This window comes from Erinaceus europaeus, chromosome 2, assembly GCF_950295315.1.
Source record: "Erinaceus europaeus chromosome 2, mEriEur2.1, whole genome shotgun sequence".
Lineage (NCBI taxonomy): Eukaryota > Metazoa > Chordata > Mammalia > Eulipotyphla > Erinaceidae > Erinaceus > Erinaceus europaeus.
The window spans coordinates 134,473,910-134,489,878 of record NC_080163.1 but is presented as its reverse complement, the minus strand read 5'-3'; the positions used below and the strand labels follow the sequence as shown (position 1 = coordinate 134,489,878).

The 15,969-nt window shown below is 40.8% G+C and overlaps 1 non-coding gene across 1 annotated transcript; it reads left to right on the top strand.

Moving 5' to 3' along the window:
- The first annotated feature begins 15,501 nt into the window (after window positions 1-15,501).
- On the top strand, window positions 15,502-15,667 carry LOC132537087 (U1 spliceosomal RNA). The gene has a single exon (XR_009548577.1). It is a non-coding gene; the product is annotated as a U1 spliceosomal RNA (small nuclear RNA).
- The last annotated feature ends 302 nt before the right edge of the window (window positions 15,668-15,969 follow it).

Sequence of the window (15,969 nt, the reverse complement as noted above, 5' to 3'; positions counted from 1 at the left end):
ATGTCTAGCCTTCTGAGAGTTTTCCAGACTGCTCTCCACAGAGGCTGTACCAATTTACATTCCTACCAGCAATGTAAAAGGGTTCCTCTGTCCCCACAACCTCTCCAGCATTTGTTGCTGCTGTCCTTTTTGATGTATGCCATTCTTACAGGAGTGAGGTGGTATCTTAGTGTTGTCTTAATTTGCATTTCTCTGACAATCAGTGACCTAGAGCAGTTTTTCATATGTTTGTTAGCCTTTTGGATCTCCTCTGTAGTGAATGTTTTGTTCATATCCTCTGCCCATTTTTGGATGGGGTCATTTGCTTTTTTGGTGCTAAGTTTGCTGAGCTCTTTATATATTTTGGTGATTATTTTCTTGTCTGATGTATGTGGCATGTGAAGATCTTCTCCCATTCTGTGAGGGGTCTCTTTGTTTGTTTAATAGTTTCTTTGGATGTGCAGAAGCTTTTCAATTTGATGTAGTCCCATTGGTTTGTTTCTGCTTTAGTCTTCCTTGCAATTGGGTTTGATTCATCAAAGATGTCCTTGAGGTGTAGGTGGGAAAGTGTTTTACCAATGTTTTTTACAGAGAGAAATTGAGAGGGAAGGGGAAGATAGGGACAGAGAAAGAGAGACACCTGAAGCACTGTTTCACTGGTCATGAAGATTTTTTTTTCCCTGCAGGTGAGAACTGGAACCTTGAACCCACGTCCTTGTGCATGATAGCATGTGCACACTACTAAGTGTACCACCACCTGGTCCTGAGTTGCTTGTATTTGACCTGTGTCCTGGGGGAGTGAGGAAAGTCATATGTTATCACTGTCATGGTGTCTATGCAAGTCAGTCATTATTAAATGTAGAAAGACTACATGAAGGTGTGAATACCAGACAGTAAGGGTCTCTGGGGCTGTCTTGGAGACTGGCTGTCCTAAATGGTTGTTGGTGCTCATCTTTTGATGGTATCTTGAGAAATTTCTCAGACTTCGGAAACTTTTTCAAAGTACCCTCTGTTTTCAGAAAACAACTATATGAACATGTATATAGATCATTGTAAAGCTAAAATAACATTAAAAACAAAACAGAGCCATATTAGGGAGCTACTCTTTTCCCAGATGCAGCTTCCTAGTCCTTTTCCTAGCCATGACATCATCTCCCCAGACAATAACTTGGATCCACTGGCATACCAGATTTCAGGCTCAGGGGCAAAAAGAAAAAAAAAAAAACAAAACCCAAAACTAGTACAGCCACAGGCCCTTTGAAATTTAACTAAAATATGCCTACTAGCTATCTACAAAATGGAGGAACTCCCCCCCCCCCCAACTCTTCATCTGCACTATTCCAGCCTTTAGGTCCATGATTGTTCAACAATTTGTTGGGCTTTATATGTTAACTCTCTTGTCAACCACCAGGTTCCAGATGCTAACATGATGTCGACCAGACTTCCCTGGACAGAGGACCCCTCCAGTGTGTCCTGGAGCTCCACTTCCCCAGAGACCTTCCTAACTAGAGAAAGAGAGAGACAGTCTGGGAGTATGGATCGACCTGTCAACACCCATGTTCAGCAGGGAAGCAATTACAGAAGCCAGACCTTCAACCTTCTGCATCCCACAATGACTTTGGGTCCATACTCCTACAGGGTTAAAGAATAGGAAAGCTATCAGGGGAGGGGATGGGATACCAAGGCCTGGTGGTAGGAATTGTGCAAAGTTGTACTCCTCTTATCCTATGTTTTTTTCAATGTTTCCTTTTTATAAATAAAAAATTAAAAAAAAACAACAAAAAAACAGAGACACATTGGGGAGATGGCACAGCAAAGAATGCAGGTTGTAAACATAAGGTCCTGAGTTGGATTCCTGAAAGTGCAGATGCCAGAGAGATGCTCTGGTTCTTTCTTTCTCATTAAATAAATAGATACATCCTAAAACAATAACAGAAGGGGAGAAGTAGATAACACAATGGTTCTGCAAAGAGACTCTCATGCCTGAGGCTTCAGAGTCCCAGGTTGAATCTCCTATACCACCATAAGCCAGAGCTGAGTGGTGCTCTGGTAAAACAAAAGACAAAGCAAAACAAACAAACAAACAAAAAAAACCAAAAACAACAACAGAAACCCTCTCCTGGCCAGGGCTATAGCCCAGTAGAAGGACACATGCTTTGCAAGTATGAAGCCCTGGGTTCAACACTGGCACCAAAAAAAACAGATCCTCTTCTAACTTTAAATGACTTCCATTTTTGTCTACTACATTCAGGTTTCATCTGAAAAAATATTATTATTTGTTGTTCCCAGGCCTCAGGCATGTGGAGTACCTACCACTACTTGAATGATCTTTTGGGGCTATTTTTTTTGCCCATTCATTTTAGAGAAAGAGGGAGAGACACCACAACATTGTTCCACCATACGTGAAGCTTCTCTGTTGCTTCTTGTGCTTTCATGTGGAGGCCAGACTTGAACTCAGGGCTTTACTCATGAGAGATATGTGCTTTACTGAATAACCTCTTTCTGATCCTTGAAAAAAATTTTTTTAAACATATTTTAATGATAACATACATACAATTTTTCAGGATTATGGTGAAGTTAATTATTTGTTCTCTAAAGCCAGATTACTTGGATCCAAAGCCAGATCCCAGCATTCAATAAATATATTACCTTGAAAAAAATAACTTTGTCATGTCCCAATCTCCTTACCAGCAAAATGAGGATACAAATATTCCAAAGGGGATTGGAAGAGTTGAGTAAGTTCACATACTTATGTTAAGTTTTGTTTCTGACCATACCCATTACAAAGTAAGACAAACTGAGGCCAACTAATCTGAACCCACACAAACTGACACGACTCCAGTATATAGAATTTATTCTTAAGTTTGAAAGAGTGAAAATAAGGCTAGTACTCAGACTTAACAAAGAGACGACACCGAAAGACAAAGACAAGACAAACCTCAGCTGAGTGATCCCAGGCCGGTACTAAATCTGGTCCTGTCACTCTGAGACCTTGAGACTTGAAATTCACCCTCCTTTAAAGGGAAAAGTGTGTGTGTGGGGGGGTGTCTGCATGTCTTTGCTAATTTATCTTTGGGGTAAAAGTTTCAAGGAGAACATTCCATTCTTATCTTCCAGGGAGGAAGCAAGCAGTGTTTACAGAAGCCAAATGGACAGTTAACATATAGCTGAGAAAGCAGGGGCTACGGGGTATGCAGTTTTCAAGGCAAACATTCGTATCAGCCAGGTGTGGAGCTGAAGCAATTAGTGCATTAGTGTAATTTCATCTTATCTAGTTTCTTTTTTATATATACATTCACAAATTTATTTATTTATTCCCTTTTGTTGCCCTTGTTTTATTGTTGTAGTTATTATTGTTGGTGTTGTTGTTGTGTTGGATAGGACAGAGAAATGGAGAGAGGAGGGGAAGACAAAGAAGGATAGAGAAAGACAAGACACCTGCAGACCTGCTTCACCGCTTGTGAAGCGACTCCCCCGCAGGTGGGGAGCTGGGGACTTGAACCGGGATTCTTATGCTGGCCCTTGCGCTTGGCGCCACATGTGCTTAACCCGCTGCGCTACCGCCCGACTGGCTTATCTAGTTTCTAAGAGATCTTCTCTATCTACTTCAAAGAACTAGTCCAAATTTTCTCACACTTAAAGCACTTGAAATACATGTACCATGAAAGTCGTGCGGTAGTGTAGTGGGTTAAGCACACGTGGTGCAAAGTGCAAGCACCTGCATAAGGATCCTGGTTCGAGTCCCGGGCTCCCCACCTGTAGGGGGGTCGCTTCACAAGCGGTGAAGCAGGTCTGTAGGTGTCTTTCTCTCCCCCTCCTGTCTTCCCCTTCTCTCTCTATTTCTCTCTGCCCTATCTAACAACGACGACATCAATAACAACAACAATAATTACAACAACAATAAAAAACAGGGCAACAAAAGGGAAAATTAAAAAATTTAAAAAAGAAATACAAGTACCTTTATAATATTGCCATGAAGACGCTGCCACCTGAACCTGTGTGCACAGCGGAGTGAAGTAGGTGACCCATGGTGGGAGCAGCTGGGCTGGAGGCTGTCCACTGAGATCCAGAGCTTAAGAGGCAGGAATGATATGAAAGCTTGTTCCTGTTACCAACTGATCTGAAAGAGCAACATAAAGAAAGTGGAAAGAATAAACATACTTCTGGGCAACAACACTTAAATACTATCACCTGTGAAATGAAACTTAAAAAAAGGAGGTCGGGCGGTAGCACTATGGGTTAAGCGCACATGGCGCAAAGCGCAAGGACCAGCACAAGGAACCCAGTTCGAGCTCCCAGCTCCCTACCTACAGGGTGTCGTTTCACAAGCAGTGAAGCAGGTCTACAGGTGTCTATCTTTCTCTCCTCCTCTCTATCTTTCCCTCTTCTCTCCATTTCTCTCTGTCCTGTCCAACTACAATAACAGCTATAATGACAACTATAACAAGGGCAACAAAGTGGGAAAGATGCTCTCCAGGAGCAATGGATTTGTAGTGCAGGCACTGAGCCCCAGAAATAGCCCTGGAGACAAAAAAATAAAAATAAAAATAAAGTAAAAAAAAAAACACCTCAACTGCTATATCACAGTATATGCTATTCATTTAATAAAGATAAAGAGGAGAGATGAGAATTAGTGTGGGCTGTTATTCCAGGGTCTGCAGAAACTCTGCCATTACTTGATGGCAGAAGAAAATGAAGAAGAGCTCACAGAGGAGCAGATCAAAACTTTCCTCCACACTGTCAAAAGTATTCTGCCTGCAGAATCAGAGTCGAAGTAGAAGGAAAATAGCACTGATGATAGGACAGTGAGTGAAAGGGACCCAAGGTAGAGGAACACAGATAGGACAAGAGAACAGCACTCACACAAAGGGCTCTTACTTGCTAGAACTGATCTAATTGTTAGGACCATCATAAATAGAACTGGTCAGTGAAAAATAATCACTACATTGTATATAACTAATCACATATGTGGTTATATCTCTGGTTATATCTACATCTCCCCCTACCATCTGATGAAGTTGAAAGGCCCAGCAGCCACTTGTTAGGCATAGAGAACTGTTATTTGTTTTTTCTCTTCTATCCCAACCACCCTGATTTCATGGTTAATTGGATAATCATAGAGTTTAACTTTCTCAAAGGTAAGCTGAGGGCTGGGGAGATAACGTAGTGATTATGCAAAAAGACTGTCATGTCTGAGGCTCCAAAGATCCCAGGCTCAATTCCCTGTACCACCATTAGCTAGAGCTGAGCAGTGCTCAGAGGGTGGGGGTGGAAGAGAGAGTGAGTGGAAAAGAAATGCTTGCATGCTGGTACTCACGTAGGTGGTCTCGCAGCAGAATTAAGCCATACTGGCCTCTCATGTTAACTCTAGTGGCTAACAACAGGAAAAGACCAGGAGACCATTTGGTTGCAAAGGATCCCTTTATTGTACAGAAGGCAGGATTTAAATAGCAGAAGGGAACAAAGGACATTTTTCACATGTGGTGATAAGGGTGGGCTTTTGAGGGTCAGAACCCCCATGGTGAAAGTTCCAAGGAATGCGAAGAATTGATAGTGGTAGGAGAGGGTTCTGGAGTGATTAGTGGCAAATGGGTAAGAGAGTCAATTAGCTGAAGGTGTTTAGAAGGACATGTTAATTATCCCAGCAAGGGAGAAGCAGACAGAGAGGAGCCTTGAAGGAAGAGAGATAAGATAGAGGAGTTAGATCAAAGTGGAGGAGGGGTTTAAGGAAATAGGAAGGAAGAGCCTTTTGGTCAAGGCAGAATGGTGATATATGGAGTATGTATGATCACAGCAGGTGAACTATAGTGAACTTTAAGCAGCAAACCATTTGTTTTATAACAAGGAAATGAGTTAAGTGTTAGGTGGTGTAGGTTCCTGTGGTGCTTGGGAGACTGATAAGGGGAAACTGAGTCAGGAAAGCTTTTCCCTCCATGTTTGATCCCTGGAAGGGAGAGGCTGACAGGTGGGGTATTTTTCAGACCTCCATCTTTATGATGGGAGTTCCCCTATGCTCTTACCATGCTTTCACAATTATCCCCACAACTTCCCCTTTTTCTTATTTTAATGATTAGTGTTTATGGATCTATATCAGCGAAAGATGTCATGTCTGTCATAGGGACAGCAAAGGGCCCAGAAGAGGTAAAATCCAAGAGGTTAGAGGGGAGGAAAACCAAGAATTAGTACTGAAAGAGTTTTTGAGGTCAAGACTGAGTTTGTGCAAAGTATCAGCATCTTGTTCTACCAGTCCAGATTCATTCATGGAAAAATAGCATTCTTCTTGGAGTGCCACCTTGGCAAGAGCTTATATGTCTCTGGAGAGATTCCAGGCTGTCAGTGGTGAAGTCTATGGATTGCTGAAGTCAGTCCTCAAGGAGTCCAGCCATATAAAGGGAATGTCCCAAAGCAAGCCCAATGGAAGCAGTCAGCCCAATGCCAATGACCAGGGGAAGGAACACCGCACGCTTGGTCCTCGAGTGGGATGACAGCCAGTGGAACTCTACTTTTCCATAGAGTGCTAGCTGTGGGACAAGAGAGACTAGGAGACAAGGACTGGGTAGAGAAGAGTTGACACGAAAATATAGGGTGGAATTGCACCAGAACACAAACAGAGGAGGAGCATAAACGTTAGAAGACAAAGTGAGGGTTTTTTGAACAGTGGGGAATGTTGGGAGAAAAGGAGGAGGTTAACAGGCATGTAAGGATGAAGTCAGGGCTAATAGCTTTTGTGTAAAGGGGACTTGAAGTAAGGGACGATAGGTCAGCAGAGAGGGAGGAGTTAGGTAGGCTAGTGAGGCTGGTTGGGGTATTGTTTACCGGTGTGACAGCAAGAAGGGGCCTGTCAAGGGAAGTACACAGAAAGCAATTTGAAGAATTAGCAAGAGCAGGGGATTGATCAAGGAGAGAGACAGCTTATTGAAAATAATCAGGCCAGGTTGAGAGATCAAGGTTAGAGGAGGAGAAGGCAAGGGCTTGAGAGAGAGCTTGTTCTTGTCTGGTTATTATACTTTGAGTTTGAACTTCTCTAGAGGCAGGGACTAATGGTTGAGAGATGAAAATGTCAGTAGAGGGAGAAGTAGAGGCAGCACTATAGTAAAGTTTTCCGGTGACCCCAGTAGCCTATCTGTTATGTCAGGAGTCATGAATAATGAATTTAAGAGAGCCCATGCCAGAAACATCACAGGAGTGAGTAAAGAATTTGAAAAAATTGTAATCAGAAATACAGGAACAACAAATGAGACTATGGAAGAAAATACTAGTTATCTCATGGTTATTAGAGATCTGAAAGCTGAAATCGCTGAGCTAAGAACACAACTAGCTGAACAAGCTGAAACAGTATCAGAACAGGGAAACAGAATAGATGAACTCCAGAAAACAGTAGAGGGCAGAGAGAATATAATCAATGAGACTGAAGACAGAATTAGCAAGATCAAGGATGAATTAGAGACAACTAAAAAAGAAGAGATCTCAAAAGGAGATTAATAGATGCTGAAAACAACAACAGAGTCCTATGGGATGACTTCAAAAGAAACAATATATGCATTATTGGCATACCAGGGGAAGAAAGAGAGGGAGAGGAAGAAAACATTCTCCAGGCCATAATAGCTGAAAACTTCTCTAGTCTAGACAACATCAAAGACATAAAGATTCAGGAAGCCCAGAGGGTCCCAAATAGAATTAATCCAGACCTAAAGACACCAAGACATATCATACTTAGAATGGAAAGGAATAAGGATAAAGAAAGGATCCTGAAGGCCGCATGAGAAAAACAAAGAGTCACCTACAAAGGAAAACCCTTAAGATTAGTAGCAGACTTCTCCATACAAACACTACAGGCCAGAAGAGAATGGCAAGATATCTATCGAGTGCTCAATGAGAAAGGCTTTCAACCAAGAATACTATATCCTGCTAGACTGTCATTCAGACTAGATGGAGGCATCAAAACCTTCTCAGACAAGCAACAGTTGAAGGAATCAACTATCACCAAGCCTGCCCTGAAAGAAGTTCTGAAAGGTCTCCTATAAACAATCAGACCACCACAAATAAATAGGACATATATCAAAACACCCTAAAACTCTACAAGAATGGCATTAAAATATCTTCAATCTTTGATATCAATAAATGTCAATGGCCTGAATTCACCTATTAAAAGACACAGGTAGGAAGATGGATCAGAAAATACAACCCAACAATATGCTGTCTACAGGAAACTCACCTAACTCAACAAGACAAACATAGACTTAAAGTGAAAGGATGGAAAACTATCATACAAGCCAATGGCCCACAAAAAAGGGCAGGAACAGCTATTCTCATATCTGACACGATAGACTTTAAAATAGATAAGATTTTAAAAGATAGGAATGGACACTACTTAATGCTCAGAGGATCAGTCAATCAAGAGGACTTAACAATTATTAACATCTATGCACCCAATGAGAAGCCATCTAAATACATCAAACTTCTACTGAAAGAGCTATAGCAATATATTAACAGCAACACAATCATAGTAGGGGACTTCAACACCACACTCTCTCAACTTGACAGATCATCCAGGCAGAAAATCAATAAAGACATAAGGGAGCTAAATGAGGAGATAGACTAGAACTATTGGACATTTTCAGAGTCATTCATCCCAAGAAACTGGAATACACATTTTACTCAAATCCACATGGGTCATTCTCAAGGATAGACCATATGTTAGGCCACAAAGACAGTATCAGCCAATTCAAGAGCATTGAAATCATCCCAAGCATCTTCTCAGACCACAGTGGAATTAAACTAACACTTAACAATCAACAAAAGATTAGTAACAGTCCCAAAATGTGGAAGCTCAACAGTACACTTCTTAACAACTTCTGGGTCAAAGAGGAAATCAAGGAAGAAATCAAAATGTTTCGATACTTCAATGAAAATGAAGACACAAGCTATCAAAATATTTGGGACACAGCTAAGGCAGTACTAAGAGGGAAATTCATAGCTATATAAGCACACATTAGGAAACAAGAAAAAGCACAAATAAACAGCCTGATTGCACATCTTAAAGACCTAGAAGAAGAACAACAAAGGAACCCTAAAGCAACCAGAAGGACGGAAATCACTAAAGTTAGGGCAGAAATAAATAACATTGAGAATAAGAAAACCATACAAAATATCAACGAAAGTAAATGTTGGTTCTTCAAAAGAGTGAACAAAATTGACAAACCTTTAGCCAGACTCACAAAAAAAAAAAAAAAAAGGGAGAAGACCCAAATAAATCGGATACTAAATGAAAAAGGAGTTATCACAACAGACACTGCAGAAATTCAGCATATCATGCGAGGCTTCTATGAACAACTATATGTCACCAAGCTAAAGAACCTGGAAGAAATGGATGATTTCCTAGATACCTACTAACTTCCAAAACTAAGTAAAGAGGAAGTAGATAACATGAACAGGCCCATCACAGCTAATGAAATTGAAACAGTTATCAAAAATCTCCCCAAAAATAAAAGTCCTGGACCAGATGGTTTTACAAATGAATTCTACAAAACCTTCAAAGAAGAAATAATACCTCTACTTTTAAATGTCTTCCAGAAGACTGAAAACACTGGAATACTCCCTGCCAGCTTCTATGAAGCCAACATCACACTGATACCAAAAACAGACAGGGACACAACCAAAAGAGAAAACTACAGACCAATATCTCTGATGAACACAGATGCGAAAATATTGAATAAAATTCTAGCCAACTGGATACAGCAGTATATCAAAAAGATTGTTCATCACGACCAAGTGGGGTTTATCCCAGGCATGCAAGGTTGGTTTAATATACGTAAATCAATCAATGTGATCCACCACATCAACAAAAGCAAGACCAAAAACCACATGGTCATATCAATAGATGCAGAGAAAGCCTTTGACAAAATACAACATCGCTTTATGATCAAAACACTACAAAAAATGGGAATATATGGGAAATTCCTGAAGATAGTGGAGTCTATATATAGCAAACCTACAGCCAACATCATACTCAATGGTGAAAAACTGGAAGCATTTCCACTCAGATCAGGTACTAGACAGGGTTGCCCACTATCACCATTACTATTCAACATAGTGTTGGAAGTTCTTGCCATAGCAATCAGGCAGGAGCAAGGAATTAAAGGGATACAGATTGGAAGAGAAGAAGTGAAACTCTCCCTATTTGCAGATGACATGATAGTATACATAGAAAAGCCTAAGGAATCCAGCAAGAAGCTTTTGGAAATCATCAGTAAGGTGTCAGGCTACAAAATTAACATTCAAAAGTCAGTGGCATTTCTCTATGCAAACACTAAGTTAGAAGAAATTGAAGTTCAGAAATCAATTCCTTTTACTACAGAAACAAAAACAATAAAATATCTAGGAGTAAATCTAACCAAAGAAGTGAAAGACTTGTATACTGAAAATTATGAGTCACTACTCAAGGAAATTGAAAAAGACACAAAGAAGTGGAAAGATATTCCATATTCATGGGTTTGTAGAATTAACATCATCAAAATGAATATACTACCCAGAGCCATCTACAGATTTAATGCTATCCCCATCAAGATCCCAGGCACATTTTTTAGGAGAATAGAAAAAATGCTACAAATGTTTATCTGGAACCAGAAAAGACCTAGAATTGCCAAAACAATCTTGAGAAAAAAGAACAGAACCAGAGGCATCACACTCCCAGTTTTCAAACTGTATTATAGGGCCATTGTCATCAAAACTGCTTGGTATTGGAACATGAATAGACACACTGACCAGTGGAATAGAATTGAGAGCCCAGAAGTGAGGCCCCACACCTATGGACATCTAATCTTTGACAAAGGTGCCCAGACTATTAAATGGTGAAAGCAGAGTCTCTTCAACAAATGGTATTGGAAACAATGGGTTGAAACATGCAGAAGAATGAAACTGAACCACTGTATTTAACCAAATACAAAAGTAAATTCCAAGTGGATCAAGGACTTGGATGTTAGACCACAAACTATCAGATACTTAAAGGAAAATATTGGCAGAACTCTTTTCTGCATAAATTTTAAAGACATCTTCAATGAAACGAATCCAATTACGAAGAAGACTAAGGCAAGCATAAACCTATGGGACTACATTAAATTAAAAAGCTTCTTCACAGCAAAAGAAACCACTACCCAAACCAAGAGACCCCTCACAGAATGGGAGAAGATCTTTACATGCCATACATCAGACAAGAGTTTAATAACCAACATATATAAAGAGCTTGCCAGACTCAACAACAAGACAACAAATAACCCCATCCAAAAATGGGGAGAGGACTTGGACAGAATGTTTACCACAGAAGAGATCCAAAAGGCTGAGAAACACATGAAAAAATGCTCCAAGTCTCTGATTGTCAGAGAAATGCAAATCAAGACAACAATGAGATACCACTTCACTCCTGTGAGAATGTCATACATCAGAAAAGGTAACAGCAGCAAATGCTAGAGAGGTTGTGGGGTCAAAGGAACCCTCCTACACTGCTGGTGGGAATGTCAATTGGTCCAACCTCTGTGGAGAACAGTCTGGAGAACTCTCAGAAGGCTAGAAATGGACCTACCCTATGATCCTGCAATTCCTCTCCTGGGGATATATCTCTCTTATAGTGCCAGACAAATGCCAAATTTGCTGTGGACCAATTTCCACAAAATGGTTCACAGGGCATTTTTGGAGCCCTCCAGATGTCCTGGAATCCTTTTTAGCCCTTGTTGTTGTGGTTATTGTTATTGTTGTTATTTGCTGTCATGGTTGTTGGATAGGACAGAGAAAACTGGAGAGAGGAGGGGAAGACAGAGAGGGGGAGAGAAAGATAAACACCTGCAGACCGGCTTCACTGCTTGTTAACTGACTTCCCTGCAGGTGGGGAGCTGGGAGCTCAAATCTGGATCCTTGTGCTGTTCCTTGCCTATGCGCCATGTGGCTTAACCAGCTGAGCTACTGCCTGACCCCCAACACTCATACTTTTATAATTGTTATCATAATAAGTATTATACTATGCACTTATTATATGAATGGATATTATCATAATTTAGTTATCTGTTCTCCATTTGTGGGCATTTAGAATGTTTTCTACTTAAGGAAACATCCATTTACATGTTTAATGAAAGACAGAAAGAGATGGAGAACACACACACACACACACACACACACTGCACTCTACCACTGAGCAACCTCCCTGGCTGCACATTAGAATGTTTTCCATGCTTCAACATTAGAGCTAACACAGAAATAAATGACTCCCTTAGGATAAATACTCAGAAATGGACCTGGTTTGGGCTCAAGAATTTAGATCACTTTGTGAAATGGTATGTCTTGCCATTTTGCTTTCTCAGAGGACCATTTGTGGTGGTTCATATCTGGAACATGGTCTGGCAAATCCATGTCCTGCTTAGATAGTGTCTTTTTCCCAAGCCTCCCTGGGGCTTTTGGCAGATCATAGATCATAATGACCACCATTATGGTTTCCAGTTAAGCAACTGGACATGTTCATGAAAACTAGCAGTTTTCTAAGCTTCAGGATGCCAGTAGCATGTACAACACTCAAGAAAAGGTTCCTCCAGCCTTCTCATCTCAGTGACGGTCTGCCCAGCATGCTGGCCAGCAGCTTTCTCAGAGAGCTTCCCTGCTGGGGCATAGTGCCCAGAGAAGTAGGTGGCAATTTCTGTGTGCAGACGTCAACTCTGTCCTGTGACCAGCAGTACCCTGGTGTGAGTGATTCCCAACTTGGTTTCACAATGTCCCAGGGATAGCAGTTGTGTGCAAGAGACAGCCTTGGTGGAAGATTAAAAATAAAGCAAATGATCAAACCAAAACAAACTCAGACTGTAAGAACAAAATGGTGGTTTCCAGAAAGGAGAGAGAAGGTTGTATATATAAATAAGGTATAAAGGGATCACACATGTGGCAGAGAATGGAAACAAAACTTTATAAAAAAATATTTATTTTCCTTTTTTAGGTTGCCCTTGTTGTTTTTATCATTGTTGTTGTGGTTATTATTGTTGTTGTTATTGATGTTGTTGCCAGATAGGACAGAGAGAAATAGAGAGAGGAGAAGAAGACAGAGAGGGGGAGAGAAAGATAGACACCTGTAGACCTGCTTCACTGCCTGTGAAGCGACTCCCCTGCAGGTGGGGAGCCAGGGCTTGAACCGGGATCCTTATGCCAGTCCTTGTGCTTTGTATCATGTGCACTTAACCTGCTGCACTACTGCCCGACTCCCATATAAAAAATTTATTAATGATTTAATAGTAATTAGCAGGATTGTAAGATAACAGGGGTACAATCCACACAGTTCCTCCCACCAGAGTTCCATCCCTTCCACTGGAAGCTTCCCTATTCTTTGTTCCTCTCTGAAAGTATGGACCAAAGTTCTTTATGAGGAGCAGAAGGTGAGAGGTCTGGCTTCTGTAACTGCCTCTCCACTGGCCATGGGCATTAGCAGGTCTATACCCCCAGCCTGTTTGTGTCTTTCCCTAATAGGGTAGGTTCTGGGGAGGTGAGGTTCTGGGACACATTGGTGAGGGTGTCTGCTCAGGGAAGTCAGGATGGCATCATGATAGCACCTGCAACTTAGTGGTTGAAAGGCAGTAAGATATAAAGCGAATTGTTCAATAAACAGGAACCCAAAAGTAAGAACAGAGCACGTGGGGGGTCGGGCTGTAGCGCATCGGGTTAAGCGCACATGGTGCGAAACTTGAGGGCCAGCATAAGGATCCCAGTTCAAGCCCCCTGCTCCCCACCTACAGGGGGGGTCACTTAACAAGCAGTGAAGCAGGTCTGCAAGTGTCTTTCCTCCCCCCTGTCTCCCCCTCCTCTCTCTATTTCTCTCTGTCCTATCCAACAACAACGACAACAATGCCAGCAATAATAATAACCACAACAATGTTATCCTATGGTTTTGTCAATGTTTCCTTTTTATAATAAAAAATTTTTTAAAAACACAAGGGCAACAAAAAGGAAAATAAATAAATAAATAAATTTTTTTTAAAAAAGAATAGAGCAAATGAAACTAGGAGTCTTTGTGTGGATAGAAACTAGAAAGTTTATTTTAGGTATATTCCATGTGGCTCTTTAGTAATTTTTGCCTGAGCCCAACAGATAGCATGAAGGTGGGATAAAAGAATTGTCTGAGAAGATGGTGTCAGAGTTGAGAATAGGACTAGAAAGCTGGATTAGGGCAGAGATTAGCTCCCAAATAAGAAGAAAGTATATAAATACCATTAACTGTTAACCTCATCAATCTGACCTAGGGCTCATAATTACTAAGTTAGCACAGGAGCCCGTGTAACCTCTGAGTCCTGTCAGTCTAAGCTCGCAGTCCATGGTCACATTCATGCAGCCAGGAACATTCTAGGCTGCATTCATTTCAGGATCAAAGTAGGTTAACTCATCCTTCAGTGGCAAAGTAGCTTAACTTCATCCTCTATTCAGAGAGTGGAGCAGTCCCTACCACTGCTGCTCTACAGTGAGGACAAGGACCTGGAGAAGCTCACAAGAGGGATAATGATGATGTGACCAGTGATAGTGGAGAGAGGGATCTATTAGAGGCCTAGGTCCATCATATTTGTGTGGGAATCCCAGGATTCCCTGACTAGCGCCCCAGATGATGGGGTGGCCTGGTACTGACCAAAAAGTCAGTGTGCCAGTCTCTTGCTTATCTCTAGCTTTTGTTATCCTTACTTTATATGATGAAGTTAGACTTAAAGTAGCTAAGGGAACTGAAGTGGGGGGTATGTAGGATAGAAGGGTGTCTAGGCCCAAATAATAAATATTTGATTAGATACATTATGGTATTTTCTTTGTCTTTCTACTTGCTTGCTGCACTTACTGAGTCTAAGTCTACTCACAGCAGACTACTAAGCACTTTTACTTTGAGGTTTATATTTTCCCCTAACTTGTGGATACATGTGCACATGTATTCTGTTCCTTAGGCTCTGGTCTATATGTATCTTGAGTATGTAACTTTGTTAAGGAGTGCTCCATTTGAAATGGAACTAGGATGTCCCATGTGCTAGGAAAGGTCTCACCAGAGTATTAGAGCTGGAGGGTTGACATCACAGGCTTGCTGTCTCTGGGTACAGTCTGAAGTGAAACATGGAGACGCAACCCTGGTTTCATTGATTGGTTAAGATCAGCAGATACAGTATCAAATGATATGGATCAAGAGAAGCATGAAGGAAAATGAGGCCCAGAGGTAACAGGACTGGAAGAAATATGGGTTTTATAGAGAATGAGAAAGATTCCTTGCTATTTTAGAGTTTGAGAAGGCAATAGATAGTTAATTACTATAACCAAGTTATTTGGGAGCTTGGTTTACTTTGAAAATCTCATGGTTAGAATTTATTGTACCATACAAGACCTCACCATGATTTATGTCATTTAATGGTGTTTACCAAGAACTGTATCTTACATACTGACAGAACCGGTTGCTTCTGATCTCCCTGGCCTAAGGTTATAGGTGATTTAATATATTTTTAAAAAGTTATTATTAGAAACACTTTTAACATACTTACCTGGTAGGGGAGATACCATGATCATGAAGGTGGTTTTCCCAGGGTGAGGCTTATCCATTGCACTCCAGATGTGCTGATCCCTCTGTGGTTTCCCCAAATGTGGGAAACTCAACTGCATAATTTGTGGTAGTTGGGGACTGCATTTGTGCTACCCCTTTAAAAAAAAGGAGAAATAATAATAATAATAAAGAAAATTAATAAGAAGAAAAATAAATAAAAATAAAGAAATGCTTTAACAATTTAAGCTCAGTATCCAAATTCATTTAATTTACGTAATTGAAATATTAAATGCTTAGACTAATACAGCCTAGAATGTTCCTAGCTATGACCACAGAATGTGAGCTTAGACCTACAGAGATGCAGAGGTTACACAGGCTCCTGGGCTTAATATGGGCCCCAGAACAGATCAATGGGGTTTACAGTTAATGGTATTTACTTTTCCATATTTGGGAACTACTCT